Raw genomic sequence first — 14,236 nt, forward strand, 5'->3', positions numbered from 1 at the left:
AATGGTTTGGCAAGGATTAGTCCTATCAAACTTTGAAGCATAACAATCCACCAAAAATGACCAGTGTGCCAAAAGCAAATAAACAATATGTCACAGCTGATGAACTTTGTCACCTTTGTAAACTCCCAACATCACAGATCAATCAGAACTCTGCACTTGTGCTGTCTGAATGTGTACACATGTTTCCATTAGCAGCATCAGAGCGCCAAAAGCCTGCACCACAAAAGCTGAACCACAGGGTCACAGTGAGGGCAACTTCAATCTAAGGCATCAACTCACAATGGTTGAATGCTGCAGAGCCTTAAATTCTAATTAATTTGACTGCCCTCATTTAACACTGTTCCAGTTAATTTCATTCACAAAAGAGGACAATGTTTCCTACTACCTAAACTGGTCCTATGGAAACTGATATCAGCATTGCTCTGTCTATTGTTTATTTCTGGACATGAGGATGCAAAAAAAGTGACGTCTCGGTTCTTATTAGTCTCATGTATTATCATTATATTTCAGTAACAGAGCTAAGAATCAGTTTATCTTAGAGGATCTTTGGAAAACCCAGAAGGTAGTTTTACAAGTCCTAACACTGTTTTTAAAGTATTTTCAGTATCCTCAAAGACTCTACTTAACTGGATAAAAAAAAAAGTGTTCTGTCCTGTCATGATAAAAAAGAAGAAGTCGACTGTGACTGTATTTCCTGATAAAGGCAGCCTGAAGTGATATATGTCCTTAAAATATAAACAGACTATTTTGTCTTTTTGTGTGCAAATACATATATAAATAGAATACTTTCTTATCCTGATGGTCTTTGAGGGTCACATTCGAGACAGGTGTTATTAAACATCTTTCAGAAAAACTGATCCTTAGCACTGTGGCTCGAATGCAATCATGAAAGATAAGAGGCACACACTGTCCTATACTGTAGGTTATCATATGGTCTTAAAGTCTAAAACACAGCTCTGGTTGGTGTGCTACTGAAAGCACCTTCTAAGTCATGATGAGTTCAAGGATCCTCAGCAGGCATTAAAGTCCAGCTGCACAGTCACCCTGCTGAGCAGTGAAATGTACTTAAGTGCAACATACTTTCTCCACTGTGTTTGGGTCTGTGTTTTGTTGCCAGTGTGTGTATTTAATAAATGTGCTGGGTTTGCCTGCCTGCCCGCCTAGCTACCTTCAGTAGCCAGTTCATTAGAAGGGAATTAGAGTTGACGCGCTGCGTTCCTGAGAGGGGAAAGAAAAGCCAGGATTGTTGGTGGAGGGCCCAGCTGTGGCCCCTCTGAGCACCAGTGACGAGGCTTTCAGATAAGCTGCCAAGCGCCTGCTCCCCCCTTCTCTCCTCGCTCCACCGGGCCCCGTCCTCTGGCCCCTGACAACCACACAACACACACACACACACAAGTACATGTAGTGGCACACATGCATGCATGCTCAGGATTTAATTAAACTCACTGAGTCCCGTGTCAACAGGTCTGTAGTGACCCCTCTGACACCCCCTACACACTCCCAATTCCACATACGACCACATGCAAAAAAAACAGCTTCGGCACTTATTTTCCTATTGTCCTCAAGAAACAGAATAAGACTTCCTTAAGCGTGTTTTACAATAACCGCAGCCCAGCTGGCGCGCGCACATGTGACGTCATGAAATAGCCGTAACTATTTATACCCGCGCTGGTGGACACTAGTTGCAGTCTTCTCCTGAACAGCGGTGTTGCTAATGAGCAAAGGCTACAGACGTTGCTCTTTCTACGGACTAGAAGAAGAAGAAAAAAAGTTAAACAACGGCAGAACTGGCAGCAGCATTGCCGTGAATGCTTCGATTTGATTCAATGACCTACTTCGTCAGATCAAGCCTTTCATTCACCATAAAAGAGCTCATCTTAACCCAGTAAGTTTACAAGACAGACTTGCAGTCACTCTGAGAGTCCTGGTATCCGGTTGTCGGCGAACTTGTTCAGGCCTCCGGTTTCCGCTTTGTCGCGCCGCTGAAAAAAAATAAATAAATAAAAAATAAGAGCCGTGCGCGACCTCGGCTCGTGCACCATAAATTGGGCGCGCCGGCAGGATATTATGTCATTTTGACGTCAACGATGGCGCGCGCCTCCTTGGATGAGTCTAGTGTAAAAACTCCTTTACAATTCCAGCTTGTCAGTACAGCTTCATCTTCACACGGACACTAGCAGCCCCAATCAGCGCTGTACATCTCTCAGTAAATCCCTCTTTGGAGGGGGAAACAATGAGTCCGTTACATGACAGTCCAACTGCGTCAACCACATCTTTGCAAAATATCAAGCATGTGTAGAAAAACAGCCCCTCACAATATAATAGACACTTAGAGACATCTCAAGACCACTTAACACACAGTGCTCTTTGACCACATGATGAACAGACGCGCGTCTGTTTTGGATAATGACGACATGAAAAATAAAAAATAAACAAAACTTTATTTTTACAAGAGGAGACAGAGGGAGAAAACCAGGGCTTCAACTGGTGAAACAGCCGGTTACACAGACCGATTAGACACACACGGTTCTACTTATCCCAAATAAATTAGAGAAGCTCATTTTCAAAATGACACACACTCATGTAGATACTCACACACTCACAAACACTCAGGCATACTGTAAGTGCGTGGTAAGCTGCTCCAGACTGGCTGAGCTATAAAGCAGGTCAGGTCACTGGTCATAAAGTGGCAAGAGACCTCAGTGCTGCTCTGTGGACTGGGAGGGCTGACGGGCAGACTGGGGTGGGGGTGGGGTTGTTGTAGGATGTGGGTGGGCATAAGGGTTTCACGGTATACAGACTGATGGGGAGGTAAATGTGTAAAAGTACTAATGGGAAATCTTTCACATGCACACAGTTGCGCATGATACAGGGAAGACGGCTTTGAGGTTGTTGACAGAAATAAACAGCACGTGTACTGTATATTGGCATGTGTTTAAGTTTGTGTTTGCATCTGTAATGTATGAGGTGTGTCTCTGAAGTGCTGGTGGCTGCTTATTGACGGCTGCACAGACCAGGAAGAGATGCGTTCCGCGTTAACCCTGGGGTTCAGCTTCAAGGGCCCGGGCTAGATGACCATTAAATGAGCTGTCGGCGGGGGCCTGGGAACCGATCAGCAGCCACGACTGCCTCATAGGGGAGAAGAGAGAGGAAGCGTTGGTACAGAGGACAGAAAGAGAGGAGGTGAGGGTCACAACTGCGACGACCCTCTCTGCCGTTAGGTCACCGGAGGAAAGTCTGGTTCCCGTCACAGTCCCCAAACACAGACAGAGGTACACATGTTTCTGAGGAAGTGAGAAAAGCTAACTGTTTGGCACTCTCAACTAGCATTTGATGGATCATCCACCAACATCAATACTCCACAGATATACTTTGATCAGCAAAATCTCGGCCAATAAGGCAGAAATAAATTCAACAAAAATTACAATGAAACAATCCATGAAAGTCTGGAGGCTTCTCTACTTTGACTGCACACAAATTGTCTGAAGAAGTATGCTTTTGGCAACATAGAGTTGCCAAAAAGATCCTTCTCTTTGCGTGACTTTCGACTTGAGTACAAACCTAGCTTAGTTTGCAAGTTAAAGTAGAGGAGACATAACTTTTCCGTTCAGTTATCCCCTTTCATTAACAAATATCGGTCTTTTCAGGTTAAGTGTTTTATTAGCTGTCCCATTAAGTCTTTCTCTTTCACATGCAAGTCAATACTAACGGCAAAGACAGTAATACATACACAAATAACATGAATCCAAGGTGGGAAATATAAATAATAATAAATAAATCTGAACAATAAATCAAACCAATGATGAATAAATAAAACCACAACAGGACTAATGGAAAAGACTATTTTGATATGGTATATATAGTGTTTTTGGACATTTGGATTGCACAAAATATGTATCAATATTCAACTGATATAATGCATTGCACAGTAATTATTCTGTATACCAGAGACAGAACTTAAAAGTCATGACCATAAGTTCAGCTTTGACTTGTCTCCACTGAGTCAGTCACTCCACACTGTGCATTGATTTGTTATAGGGAACAATTTGGACATGATGTCAGTCTTAGGTGCACTCTAGTCTATTTTTCCTACTGTGGAAAAGCCACAAGTGCAAACTGTTGCTGATCTACCATGCACACACACACACACACACACACACACACACACACACACACACACACACACACACACACACACACACACACACACACACACACACACACACACACACACACACACACACACACACACACTGAACCACTCAATAAAGTCTACTTTAAAAACACAATCCACCAGTAACAGGCTCAATGAATGACTTACTGCCCGGTGCATATCCTGTCCAGCTAAACAGACCGTGGTCGCTCTCGGACAGACGCTCGGCTGCTACAGAGCAACAACACAGCCGATGGTTTGGAGTAAGCCACAACTGAACTGAGACATCACATGATTTGGACATTTGTTATAGAACATTTTTGGCAAATGTTGCTCAAATCTTCCCTTGAAGAGCTTGACCTTGTACCAAAGCTCACATTGGACGATCCAAACCATTTTCAGACCATACTTGCCCAAATGTGTATGAATGCGTATGACTGTGTGTGTGTGTGTGTGTGTGTGTGTGTGTGTGTGTGTATGTGTGTGTGTGTGTGTGTGTGTGTGTGTGTGTGTGTGTGTGTGTGTGTGCTTTCCTTCATGGACAGCCAAGACAGAATTATTGGAAATGGTAGAACCATAAAACCCAGTAATTTACAGACACAAAACATTACTGTTTAATATTTGTTTTTCCTTCAAGCCTAAGTGCGTGTGTGCAAATGAGTGAGAGGGTCGACTCGAGAGAGGGGACGAGAAAAATAAAGAGAGAAATATAAACCCTAAAACAACTTCTTCAGACCTTTTTTTCCACTCCTGCTCGACTAGAGCTACAAAAACATTCTTGAGGCATTCAACAGAGCTTTTCATTGATCGTCATTTGTGCATGTTTTGACTCCGTGGTGTCTTTCAGTTCTGCTTTATCAGAGTCAGTTAACAGAGTTTATCAGTCCCGCTGTCTACCAGGCTGTGGGTCTCTGTATCTGGAGCCAAGCAGATCTGACTCATCTTTCTGACACACACACACACACACACACACACACACACACACACACACACACACACACACACACACACACACACACACACACATTGTCGGCTGTGACTATGTGTCCATACTTGCTCTTTCTGGTCTACCTAAAATGCAACTTTATCAGTCTCTTTCCCTCCCCTCTCATATCTAAAAAGCTGAAATTTCCCTCCTGCTTTGTGAAAATCTTGCATTTCCATTTGGAAACAAAAAGAAAAAAAAGGGATCTTTTCTTGTAATCTTTTGAAAAATCACAGGAGGGGGTGTGTTAAGCGTTTCAGGGCTGACAAAGTTGTTCAGTTAGGTAAAGCCATGAAAATAAAGTTTTGCATGATATCATTTATTAAAAAATAAATCCCTTTTCCGCATCATGGTGTAGGTCTAACTAACTCAAAATGATTTCAGGATCGTACCCTCGGCCTGCCTGTGACCCCACAGCCTTGGCCTCACTTTCCCCCCCTTTGTCCTGGGTGGACAGCCAGTGCACAATTGTCTGTGTTTCACTGTCTTACTGTCCAACACACCCACACTAAATAATCTGCTTTAATGACCAGAGCAGGGATTTGTATAGTGAACAACCAATAAAAACCTCACAGAACAGAGCAGATTTACTGTATCAGAGACGGTAAAAGAGGGAAACTGAGCGAGACCGAGAGTAGTAAGAGATAAGATTACTATCACATTTGTGTAGTAAATCACAACAGCTATGCGGGTCGTCATAAGTGAATGTGAGTGCAAGTGTCCTTATAAGAATGCTTTGAGCTCTATCATGCTACATCTGGGAGAGTTATTGGACAGAAAGAAGAAAATAAGAGATTGTTACAGAGGACACCATAGCCTTGACTCGATAGCCTCGATAAGCTGCAACTGGTACGACGAGATCGACTCCCATTACTGCCCCTTCTTTTTAGCATCCCCCACTCAATTTCCACCATCTCTGTCTGTATCTTGGTCAAGAGACAAAACACGTTTTGGGACCACCCATAAAGAATAACCAGCGCTAATGCACAGTTTAGTATTCCAGTCATACAATGCCAACAAAACTCAAACATTTCAAGTGTATAAACTTGACATTGTAAACAGGAAGGGTTATGGTCAAAAGGAAACAGAAAACTATGGATTTGACAAAGGTGATGAACACACACACTTCTAGCGTTGTCTATGTAGCCACCATCTCTTAACAATAAGCAGTGTTGAGTCTGACCAAACGTTTACAAGCCCATATCCAGCCTCAGCCCTTTCTACCGCTGCATGACGAGGCAGCTTTGAGCAATTTGTTAACACAGCAAATGCATATTCCTCTAGAGGACACAACTAAGTGGTGCTCATGTTGCATTGAATTACACTCAGATGGGCTTTAGCCTCGCAAACAAGGACGGTCATGAGACCCCAAGAAAATCCAAAATAACAGTCATAGCTTGTACACTTCTGAAACAGATGACAAAAGAAACAACACTCATTCTTTTCATTTAATCAACTTCTATTTGACCTCTCCTCCATGTGAAGGCCTCCACATCCATCTTTTCAAGCTATCAGCGCTGTTCGTCACAGCTCTGAAGGAAGGCTTATCTGTGTGCATGCGTGCCTGTGTGTTTGTTTTTATTTAACCTCCTTTATTTAACTAGGCAGGTCAGAGCCAAATTACTCAATGATCGTCTGGCAAAACCCAAAAGGGCTTTTAAAAGAGGCATGGTATCGTCATTAAAGAGAGACAGAATGAGAAGGAATAAATCCTGAATGCATAAGTGCAGGAAAAGCGCCACAACAGTTTGGAAACAATGCATCATGGCAAGACCACACAGTTTGCATGATGGGCAGTGGGATAAAATAAAGTAGAGGACAATATTGAAATACAGGAAATAAGACAGTAGGAGAGGAAAGAGTTACTGTCAAAGACAATACCTGTAATACTGTGTGTGCATGTGACTGGATGGGGCTACAGGAGTCATGGGACTGTGTGTTTCTGAATATGAAATAAGGACTTGCATGACAGTAGGACCCTTTCTGACTGCCTGTGGGCTGAATGGGATCTGACTGACTGACTGACTGACTGACTGAGTGTGAGTAAGAGGGGTGGAAATCTTTATTTTACTCTGTGGTTCTATTTAGTACTTAAAGATATGAATTTACATTTTAGAGAAAAGGCTGCACTCTTTGAAAACAACTGCAGGATTAATAATTATAAATACAATGAAAAAGTTGGCAAAAAAATATACAAATGAGTAAAAAAGTTAACTAAAAGTGTGCAAAAGATGCTCGCACACTTTACATATACACTGCCCAGGCCTTGACCTATTTAATCACAATATGTTTTAAGAATGACCCGTCTGCAAGCACCAGGCTGACCTGATGTGACCTGTCCCACATAGTTGCTCTCATCCCTCTGATAGAGTTTCTATCATAGTACTAATACAGCATCGCAGTCATAGTGAACATACTGTATCTAAGCTGCAGTCACTTTGCTTCCCGCACTTAACCACAGGCATGCTGCTGTTACTCAATACCTGACATAACAGAGTGCAGGGTGAGCTTAAGAGTGGTAGAAAGGAGGGAGCACAACAAGGTAGGTAGGAAAGGAGGAAATGAAAGAATAGGGGAGTGGGAGAAGGGTTGTGCGAAACAAGTAAAACCAAATAGTTTTTATACTTGTACGGATTTTGTTACCTGCTATTTACTTTTACGCAAAAGTCAGATTCAAGGTGAGAACAGAGAAACTTTCCTTCTTCAGCAGTGATGTGAAACAACCTGATAGTGTCAAACTTACATACACCATTCTGCACAGTGAAGGTCAAGCGTCCAAGTGAAGTATCAATAAGCACACGAACACAATTTAGTGTGGAGCGGGACTTTAACATTAAGGTTTGAAGAAGAGTCAGAGAGACACAAAATAAAAAATAAAAATAAACAAAGAATGGGAGAAATAAAGGAATAAACATAACAAAGGAACAAATGCGAAAAAAGAAGATCACGGGAAAATGCCACTTCTGGATGACGAGTGAACGAGGGATGGGAGATCACCCACATGCTCCCTCAATCCAAGCCTTTCCCCCTTGGATCTCACTCCTTCTCCTTTAGGCCTCTCTGCACTCTCTAGTCTTCTATCACTCTTATCAGAGCCCCAGCGATAAGCAGAAATCCCTCTCCTTTTACCTCAAGAGAGAACCGATAACCAGCCGTTAAATGCTCTATCCACAAAAGCAGGACACTACAGCTGACACAGCACCCACGTCTGGTTGAAAAGACTTGAAAAGCTAAATGGCAAATCATACAGTTGCTAAGGGAAACGTGTTCTCAATCAGTTGATAATCTAAGTTGGTAAAGCCGGGATTGTTTTCATTCTTTCAACAATAAAATGGGCACTAATGGCTTGTCCAGCTCTGAGGCATGCACGGCCCAGCTGTGCTATCTGTCTCTGTCTCTCTCCTTAATGAGAATTGCCAGCGTGCACAGAGTCAACAGACTAGTAAACCTCAAAGTGAACTATTGTCTGACCTCTCTAGGTCTCTGTGTGTTTGCTGTCTCACCCTCCTCTGCGTGAAAAAGCTCCTGCAATCATTAAAAGTTTAGTGTACAGATTCTTGAGGTCTTTGTGTTGAGGGCTTTTTCATGTTGTTCACTGACATAACTAGCTCACATAAAGCTCTCAGCTTGCTCCAATGAGGCCCAAATGTCACAACAGGGCCATGAGGAAATGACCAAGAAAGCCCCAAATCATAATAATAATAAAAAGCACAAAAACAAAACAATAAACAAAGCGACAAACAGGAGCCAGACATATATCTTTTCATATTATGACATCCCGTCTGCTTCCCAAAGCAAGGTTTGTGAACACAGCCTGTCTACCACTCCCTCTGACTGACAAATGGTGAGAAAGGGCAAAATGATATTTTGGGTGAGCATCCTTCTGCTTTAATTTTGGGAAACATATTCCCCCATGAGCCTCTTTGGGTCCAATTAACCAAATATGAACTACAGTATGTAAACAAGATAATAAAACGTGCACTTGTTTTAATAGTGTTATACAAAATAAAAGGTTCCTCTAAAGAAGACAGCTTTACGAGGAACAGATTGACATATAATGGGTAAAGCTGGCATATAGAGGACAGGTGGGAAGAGTCAACAATTCCCTTCTATCTGATGAAGTGCATTTGATTATAGCATTATGTTTGTTCTCACACAAACAGTGACAACTTCTGCTTTGAGTACGCTCATTCTTCTTCTTTCTATTGGCCATATTCCTCTGTCACGTCCAGGTCCCCAGGGCAGCTGCTAAATAACCATGGATCTTCCAAGCTTCTCCCTTCCCAGGTTTCTCCTCCTCTGCGTGGCACTCCTTCCCACAAATGTTTTTCCTACCTATAGGGTGCTGAGGCACTGTGGGAAGAAAGGAAGCCGGGCCTCGTGAGGAGGGCCCGGTGGTGTCTCACGGCAGCCCACACATACCGCCGCCAGAGTGCATTTACGTGTGACGGGAAGACATGTAGTTGTGGACAGAGGGGGATGGCAAGCATCTGCACAAAAACACACATGAATACAGATGCCAATACATATGCAGATATACTATAAACTAACAAAGAGCACACTCATATCCCCACCTCAGCCTCTAAAGCACGGGAGAATAATGAGCTGGGACGATCCATGACGATCATTCCCAGGATGTCCTAATGGGAAAGCAACGCACGATTCACAAAACCACTCTGCTGAATATTACAAAACATGAGTAACGCTGTACATATCTATACCACATAAGTAATGTCAAAGAAACAGCCCACTACAAAATTAAAATGTAATCATTATCTCACACCAAAGGTTTATGGACCACCAAACATAAAGCTGTTCGGCCCACAAACTTCCAGCTCAGCCTTGTTCCTTCCAAATCTGGTTTATGTTCCCAGAAAAAAAACAGAAAACTTCAATCATCTTTCTCAATTGAGCTCAGGCTATAATTATTTTGCATCCCACAGCAGCAACTTGTCTTCTTCCAAGACCAGAGCTTTGTCAGTGGGGGAAAATTAGAACATAATGACAAATATTTTCGGTAAAAAAATGGCACAATCTGTTTTTCAAAATTTGATTACACTTTTTTTTTCTGTTTTGGAGCTGTAAAAAGACATTCCCGCTAACTTCAATTTCTCAAAAGAAGGCATGTTTTTTGTTTCAACTGACAATCTGGGGAGTGTGTGAATGAGTGAAATGCCATTTTGTGGTAAACTATTCTCCTAAACTTGCACTCATTCTCACTGACTCTCTTCCAGTCTTCCCCTGCAGGGACACTTTCCTTGTTTGTTTCCTACTTTTCATAAGGTCTAAAACCCACAGGCATGTTTTGAACAACAAAACACAAACACCTCAAACCATGACACACGCTCGTGTTTCTGAATGGATCTACAGACAGTGATTATGGAAGGTGGAAGGACTGTAGTATGAATATACTTGTGTCTTCATGGTGGTCTGCGTTTGTTCCATGACTGGGCGTCTGCTTGGCAAGAAGGAAGAGTGGTGATAGGTCACAGGGAGCCCATGCTCTATTGTATATACTGCACAATATAGCCTGCATAGACTAAACACAGTTGAATTAACAACAAAATTATTAGGGACACACAGATCAAGAGAAAAAGTAGGAAATGTATTAATGTTGTACTCTAAAACAATCCTAAAATCAAAGCAAAAACAAATTGTCACTGTAAAGTAAAAACACTCAGATTCTGATGTGATAGAAAAATATCATTGGCGATATAAAACCATAAAAAGCCACTTTGTTAAGGATTATTTTGTTTGGACAAAGTACACTTAATGGAAATTCTACCACTTAATACTGTTTGAATAAGCATACCAGACTTTGAAAACACCAAGGCCACAATGACAAAGACAGTGTAGTCTGTTTAGAGCCAGTTTAGCCTTTCTGATAAGCTCTTCGTCCCAGTGTGGACTGGCAGATAAAAACAATCCATCAATGCTTTTGTCAGTCGCAAATACAAAGTGTTTCTATCCCAGCGTAGATTTCAAATATGAACTGAGCTTCACAATCGTTTTCATTTGACAATTGCACTATTACTCTTTGTTTAATTTTTAAAGTGTAGCTCACAATAGTATACTTCCAAACAATAAGTCATGTGTCAGGTTAAGATCCACAGCAATACATACAAGATCCATACATGTTTGGCAAAGCTGAAGCAGTATAAACGTTAAATCATGTAGGCGAGAAAATGACTCATGAAGTCAGAAATGATGAAGCAAATGTGAAAGAAAGTGAAGCAGCCAAAAACAAAAGGAATTAGGACCTAACTAGAGTGGGGAAAGAGCGAGTGATGAAAGCCCGCTGGTTGACGAAATACTTTAGCACGAGTTTGCGCACACACACAACAAATGTGCACACGAGTGAATGCAATAAAATCTGAAAGAATGAGAGAAGATGTGAGAGTATAAGTGGTAACTGTGGAGAAGGTATTTCAAGGAAAAATTAACAAAAAAGACAAGAAGAAAGAAATCCCTGGCACCTCTCAAAAAAAAATAAAACACAGCATGGTGCTGTGTGCCCCTAGCTTTAAACCGTTAGCAGGCTGTGGTTGGCTCAGCAGCGAACCAGTGTTTTACTGGTTCCCCTGGGCAGTGTAATGAAGTGGGCTGTATACCAACTCGCCATTTCTTTACTGAGCCAGGGTGATTAGGAGACCAACGTGCTGACGGCACATGTAGTAATGCTGTCACGGCCACTAGACTGTGATTTACGCCACTGACCAAGCGGCTGTGACCATCCTGTCCTGTAATGTATAAATCTGAGGAACAGCTTACACAGACTTTTCTATTCTGGTCATTTTACTGCAGAGCGGTCTGGACTCAATACGTGATGAGTAAGGGTGTAATAATGTAAAATGTTCTATGTTTGATAGTTGAATAAAATGCTGTCAATTCCTTCACATGATGAGTGGAACAATTCACTACGCATGTTTTTTATTAGTTTAAAGTGCCCATATTATGAAAAGAAAAATCATTTTTTCATAATTTGGGGTGTTATTTTGTGTCTCTGGTGCTTCTACATGCATACACACTTGGAAAAAACCCATCCATGCAGTTTTGAGTGAGATACAGGTTTCTGAATGTATCCTGCCTTCAGTCTCCGGGTGAGCTGGTCAAAATCGGCAAGGCCGTCTACGTCATCAGCTGAAACATTTGGTGTGTGCTAACCACTTTAGCTAATACCACATCAGCTAGCTGTTTCTCCAACTTCGGCCAGTACAAGGCAGGATTAGCCGGGAGACTTTTTCTAAACGAGGGCGCACTTCCAACTTTGCGTGGAATACCTGCAGATGAGGGACATGTAAGTAGTTGTATACAATTTATTTTGTAGATTAGGGTGAACTCGTGTGTGTTGTAGCAGTGTTTTGCCATTGAGAACGAGGTGGCTAACCGCTAGCAGCGCTAGCTTCTAGCTAGTAGTCCTTACCTAGCTACTGTGCATGTGCAACTCCCAACAAAGATGGGACAGAAGTGTGATGCCTCACTCTGTAGCTAAAACGGAGAGCTCAACACAGGGTGAAAAGAGGAGCTGCAGTAATGTGCAGTACAACAAAAATATGGTGTTTTTAAAAGAAATTGGTAAACCTATTCTGGTACAACCTCTAAATACAATTATGTTCTGAAAATGAGCATAATATGGGCACTTTAACGATTTTTTTTTATATTTAATTTATGCTGCTGAGAATCTACTCTAAATGGGTCAGGAAAAAATACATTCTCAAATATTATGAATTCAATGTTATAATAAATAGTGAGCAGAAATGTAGAAACATTCCCAGGGTTTTAACAGCTTTAGGGAGAGTTTATATTCTATAATTACACAGAAAGTAGCCTACCCATTGTAGGTTCTGAAGGCTGATTCTGATAAATATCCTTAAATGTGACAAGGGTGCAAAGATATTAAATGAAATGAACAAATATTCAACACATGTAGTATCTCCCCGACGTGATTGTTTCCTGGAAGTGTGGAGAAGTCTTTGTAATAGCATTTAAACAATTATATTATATATATATATAATCCATCAAGACCAAGAAATATTGAACCACTTACTATTAATAAGCAATTTTCTCTATCTATGTTTACCCTGAGATAAAACTGTTCAGTATGGAGGATGGTATTGCAAAACTGGATTTTACACTGGATTTACTTACTTACTTATTCTATTTATTTATTCTGTGACAACAGTTGTGGCAACAATCAGATGATGCTGACTTTGAATTTGAGATTTCTTTCTCAGCAGTGTGGCTGTAAAACTCAAGCAACAAATAAGCTTCTGCAGAAATGAATAACAGGCAGTAACCGAGTACCTGAGCTCTGGAGACACTGGTCCTCCTCACCATCCAACACACACAAGCCACACAAGCTGAATGACTAAGATAAATAGCTCTCCCTCAGTGTTACCTGGATAACCTCAGCTCTGGTGTTGTAGTTTGGACACAGAGGTCTATGTTTATGAGGGGGAGAAACTGAGATAGACCGAGAACGAGCACTGATTTTGTGAGCCTGTGTGATTAGGTACAACAGGGAAAGATTTATTTCCTCCTTTATTTCTCCTGAACACGTAAAACTCAGTTCTGGCTACAACTGGGGAGCCACATCTGGACCCTGCGGGACGCGCGTGAAATCATTTCTCTATTCCTGCAATTTACTGTAATGCCTTGCAGATGGCAAAGTGCATGTGTGTGTTGCATGTAATAACTCCTACAGTAGGAGCAGAAGGAGAAAGGCATGAGAGACTGCTATCAAAAAGTAAACTGTACAAAAAACAAGCATGGCTCAACAAGTGGAGAGGAACTAAAGTGGCCCTTGTCCAGAGGATAGGGTAAAGGATGGTGGTGGTTCAGGAGACACAAGCGGCTGCCTCGGGGCCTGATTGTTGAATAATTTTCTTGTTGGAGTCTACCCCTTCAGCACGGGGGGTTGGCAAAAATTTGTCCTGGTTTCAATTATTATTTGCTTTTTACTTGTTGACATGGGGAGAGAACAGAAGCTCGACATGAACACGTGGGTCAAATTTATACAAATATTAAAGCACTGTACACAAGAGGCTTCGGGTTTCTGGTTAATTCTGCGACATGTGGCTAAAAGTACACATCGGAGG

The 14,236-nt window shown here is 41.7% G+C and overlaps 1 protein-coding gene across 1 annotated transcript in view; it reads right to left on the minus strand.

Moving 5' to 3' along the window:
* coro7 (coronin 7) overlaps positions 1-14,236 on the minus strand; it is a 111,794-nt gene that overhangs the window by 14,619 nt on the left and 82,939 nt on the right. The window lies entirely within an intron of this gene.

The sequence above is a fragment of the Perca fluviatilis genome, chromosome 15 (genome assembly GCF_010015445.1).
Source record: "Perca fluviatilis chromosome 15, GENO_Pfluv_1.0, whole genome shotgun sequence".
NCBI classification, from domain to species: domain Eukaryota; kingdom Metazoa; phylum Chordata; class Actinopteri; order Perciformes; family Percidae; genus Perca; species Perca fluviatilis.